Source organism: Propithecus coquereli, unplaced genomic scaffold, assembly GCF_000956105.1.
Source record: "Propithecus coquereli isolate 6110/MARCELLA unplaced genomic scaffold, Pcoq_1.0 Scaffold416, whole genome shotgun sequence".
Taxonomy (NCBI): domain Eukaryota; kingdom Metazoa; phylum Chordata; class Mammalia; order Primates; family Indriidae; genus Propithecus; species Propithecus coquereli.
Genome location: NW_012149908.1, coordinates 2,508,093 through 2,513,319, shown reverse-complemented (window position 1 = coordinate 2,513,319; position 5,227 = coordinate 2,508,093).

The window sequence follows — 5,227 nt, the reverse complement described above, 5'->3', positions numbered from 1 at the left end:
CTTGAAGCTGAGTTGCCGGCCATGAGAGGTGAAGTCAGACATGCCCCATTTTGCCAGCTCGGTTTTGGAGATATTCTTTGTAACAATAAGAAACTAAATCATTAACAGGCCTAAGGCCATGCAAGGCAAAGCTTAAACCAAACCTGCAGGCCATCAATTTACTTAACAGATCACTGGAGTTTCGGCAATTGTCGGATGGAGGCAGAGTCTTCAGTGCCTACTTACTCTCTGGTTCCCATAGCAATCGCTTTCTAATTAGGAGAAAGTCCATCATCAGAATTTTTAACAACGATGATCTGCCCTTATTTTAAACTGGATGATTGTCAGAGGGAACAGTTGTCACCTTCTTGTTTTCCTTGTTTCTCCGAAGCCTTGTGTCATGTTTCCCCCAAGAGTGTCCTTTAGCTATAGCCTCTCTGGGACCATGGGACTTCCCTGTTCTGGGCTTCAGATTACAGGTTAAAATTAGCCACAGGCCTCTCTGCGGGGGGCGCAGGGAGGCAGGACCGTGGTGGGAGTGCGTGGGAGCAGACCTGCCTCGGAGGGGAGGTGTAGCGGGAGAGAGGCAGGAGCTCCCTCAAACGCCAGCATCCACCGAGGGGATGGCAGAGCCCAGGGATCCAGCCCCAAGGTTATAAAAATCCTGAATTTATGTCACACTAGATGCCCGTTGGGCATGGCCTGCTGCTGCTACATTCTAGCTGCGCTGACAACTGGAATCTTCCAGATTGTTCCTTTTGTGATTATGAAGTGTCTTTGGAGTAGAATGGTGTGGGTGGATGCAGTTTACGGAGCTGCTTGGACCAATCAGCCTCCTCCTGAAAGGAACACTGGCTCTCCGCTCTTCAGTGTTGGCCTCGCAAAAGAACATATTATGTCAATCTGTTTGGGGAAAGGAGAGGAGAAAGGACGTCATTTGATTTAAGAACATGAAGAAACACCAGAGCGTAGGGCAGCTCTGAATAGAATTCAGCAGGGATTATCTGTCTCGTGTGCATCTTCTCTCTCTCTCTCTCTCTCTCTGGAACTTTCCTTCATTCCATAGTACCCCTTCTTTTGTCAGACGCCCACTGCCTTTGTGTTTTCTCAAGACCCTAACCACCAAAAACAAACACAAAACCCTCCACTCTCAGGAAAGGAGCGAACGTCACTGTTAATGGCTTCATTATGAAGGTGGGTTTTGACAGCAGAGGCCTGGGTTCAAATCCTAGCTCTTCTGTTTCCTCCTTGTCTGAACTGGTGCAGATTACCTAACCTCTCCCATGTAAAACAGAAATCATGATACCTACTGTACCTGCTTGTGTGCTTTTAGCTGAAAGGAACTGAAAAGTTGACACAAATGGGTCTAAGCAATAAGGCAATTCAGGGACCTACATAGCTGGGAGTTCAAAGGTGGGGCAGGCTGATTAAACCCTGGTACCAGGGACCCGGGTTCTTTCCGCATCTCTGCTTTCCATCCTCAGCGTCAATTGCATCTTAAACCTGGCTCCCTTCATAGTCAGCATGGCTGCCTCCAGGACAGAGGGCCACTCCCTCACCCACAAACTAATGCAATAACTGACAGCAAAGGAATGCTATGTGCGGATTGCATGGGCCTGAGTCCCTTAGGCAGTCACCAGCAAGGAGGGACAGGTAACCATGATTATTGGCATAGAGACCCGTGGTTCTCCAACTTGAGCATGCAACAGAATCACCTGAAGGGCTTATTAAACCACAGGTGACTGTGCCTCAGCGGCGGAGTTTTGAATTCAGTAGGTCCAGAGAAGAGCCTGAGAATTTGCCTTCCTAACAAGCTTTGAGGTGCCCCTGATGCCACTGGGCCACACTTTAAGAAATGCTAGTGTAGACTGATCAGGGGTACTGCTATACCGGGATCAATCCCCCAAGTCGCACAGTGCGGAAGGGGTGAAATGGCTGTTGGAGAGTTAACCGTGAGATTCAAAACTTCCCAGCGTTAATGTGGAGATTGTTTCAGTAACCTATTGCTGTGTAACAAAATACCTCAAAACGCAGTGACTTAAAAATAGCAATTTATTACTATTAATATTTCTGATGAGCCCAGCCAACCCACAGTGCAGTCTTCACTTGGGGTCTCACATGAAGTTATGGTCAGATGTTGGTTGGGACCAGAACCACCCAAAGGCTACTGGAAATCCAAGATTGCTTCTTCATTCCCAGGGCTGGTCCACGGTGTGGGGTGGCTGGAATAGCTGAGGGTTGGCCAGGCATCTCTTTTTCCACTCAGCCACTGCACGTGGCTAGCTTGGGCTTCCTCACAACATGGCAGTTTCAGGAGAGTTCATTTTTTATATGGCAATTGACTTTCTCTAGAACAAGCATTCCAAGGGACCAAGGCAGAAGCTGTAAGGCCTCTCCAGATTTAGCCTTGGAAAAGCCACACAGCATCACTTCTGCCCCCTGCTATTGGTTACAAGAGAGTCACAGGGCCAGCCCAGCTTCAAGGGAAAGGCACCACACAAGGGCATGAGTGTGTAGAGCAAGGGCCGTTCGGGGCATCTTGGAAACTGTTAATAGCTACCACAGGGATTGAAGGAGGTGATTCGTATAAAGTCCTGGGTGGGAATGAAAGTGGAGCACTTACTGAAAAGTGCTCCTGAAAAGATCACTGTAGCTATACAAGTAGCTACTCCTTTGGCCAAGAATAAGACCTGGACTTTCAAGTGTATCTGCTCTGCAATGGAAATGTTCCTTTTCTATTGGTGGCCACGTGGCTCCCATATGAGCATTTGGCTTTTGATGAGAGATTTTTTACTCGGGCTCCTGGAATGGGCTGATTTTACTACTAACTATGGCAGTGCTTTTATTCTATATCAGTACTTAGGTAAAAGATAGTCCTCAAATATCCCCATTCACGCTTCAGTTACGGAAAATCTCTAGAACGACCACCTATCCAGTTACTCTGTATCGCTCCCCATCAGCCACTGCTATTCTGAAGACAGATGCACCTTACGAATAATACTATGCATCACTTAGTTTCAGACCAGCCTCATAGATAAAATGATTTTTCTTGATTTATTTCTGCCAGATGTGAATATATATATCACTGTATGTCTTAGCTTTGTACTTACTGGTGGTTTTTTTCCTTTCCTTTAGAGTGTGAGAGTGAGCTAGGTGTTTATTTAACCTCACAACCAAGAAAAATGTGAGGGGCTTTCCATCGCTGTGTGTTATTGGGGGTAGAGGAGGAGCAGGTGTAAGCTCTAAGAAAATTCCACTGGTTCAGAGGAAAAAAAACAAGGCGAGCCCGAGAAGCCCAAGCATTCTGTCTGCTAACGTCCCGTGCAGCCCTGCCAAACTCTGATGTGTTTAGACTTGAGCTTCAAGGAGAAGATTGCACAAAAGCAAGTTCCTGGGATTTGTTCTGCAGTCTGAGTAGGCTGGTTCTCACTGAGCTATTTCTGTACAAAAAGCTGTCTGGAACCATCTGAGAAGCCACTAACCACTGCGGTTTACTGTAATATGCCTTCTATTCGCTCTCTGTTGCATCATTTCCCCTCCATCTCATGCTTAAAAGAATGACTCTGTGCGTACATGTATATGTCCATGTGCGTGTGAGTGTTCCAGAGTTACGTTGCCATGGAGAGTTATTTGGAAAAGGCATCTTATGAACCACTTGAGCTGAACATAAAAAAATGCATTTTAAAAATCAAAGTTCTTCTTCCCCTTTCCCCGTTCTTTTGAGACAGAGTCTTGCTCTGTCACCCCAGCTAGAGTGTAGTAGCGTCCTCATAGCTCACAGCAACCTGAAACTCCTGGGCTAAAGCAATCCTCCTGCCTCAGCCTTCCGAGTAGCTGGGACTACAGGCACGCGCTACCACGCCCGGCTAATTTTTTCTATTTTTAATAGAGACGGGGTCTCACTCTTGCTCAGGCTGGTTTTGAACTCCTCAGCTCAAGCCATCCTCCTGCCTCGTCCTCTCAGAGCACTAGGATTACAGGCGTGAGCCACCGTGCCCGACTCAAAGCTCTACTTATATGCATAGGCTCTCTCTAGAAGGACACACAAAAAATTGATAACGGTAGTTACCCTGGGCCATGGGAACCAAGGAGATCAATGGTGTGAATGCATACTCTTCACTGTGCACTGTTTAAATTTTTTTTTTTTTTTTTACCGTGAGCATGTAATTAAAAAAAAAAAAAATGAAAACTGAAGTTTAAATGCCAAGGCTTCTCCTGGGATTCAGATACCCCTTTGACCCCTGCCCTCAACTCCCCAGGAGGAAATGAGGACTCTCTGAACAATCCTGGGCTGAGTACGAAGAAGGAATCTGCCTGACTCCTCAGATGCGCACTTCATATCCTCAAGGACACGGTCTTTACCCCTATCAATTGGAACGGACAAAGCACATTGAGAAAAGATACCATGTCTGCCAGATTGAATTGCATTCCCAACACAGTGTGGATTAAAAAGTAATCAATAATGACTTAAAACACATTCTTTCTGGCGGTATCACGGAGAAAATGCAGCTGGTAGTGATTGTAGCAGCCTGCTGATTGCAGGGAGATAAACAGATCCATCACATCTTCAGACGCCTGACGCTGCCTGCCAAGCCATGAAACTGCTCACCCAGGTTGGACCAGGAAGCTTCCTACCTGGCCACGTAGAGAAACATTAAACGCTTCCATAATGTGTCTATACATGTTTTGATTCTCCAAGAGATGATGGCTCAGAATTCAGAAATTGTGGTGACCTTATTGCACGTTTTTATATTCTCTTTGCTGAGCTGATAACCCACTTCCAGACCTAGAGTACAGATTACAGAGGAACACCCCCAACGGCAGTTCCTTTTCCATCTTCACTACGCTGGGAGTCCATTGCAATGAAGAGTGTCAACGCAGCATCTCTCAGTGACATTCTGTATTCAGTGTGGACTAACTGGATTGTACTGGACAGAGTTCTAGTCATTGGAAATCATTAGCCAACTCAAGAGGGAGGAAAATGGAATAAAAAGGAAAGACCTGCCCATCGCAAAAATAACTCGAGAACTGTGCTGTCTGCCAACATTGGTTGTTTGTGTTGAACTTGCTTTCAGCATTCTGTTAAATATATTGTACTGCGCCCTACGTCCGAAGCGATTACTCCCTTCCTTTTGAAGAGCAAAGTAATGGGAACTAGAAAAGCTTCTGTGAATTTGTCAGGATTTAGTACAAATGTTTCCATTAAATCGGGTGAAGGTGAGGCTGGGAGAGGGAAACCCATCCACTC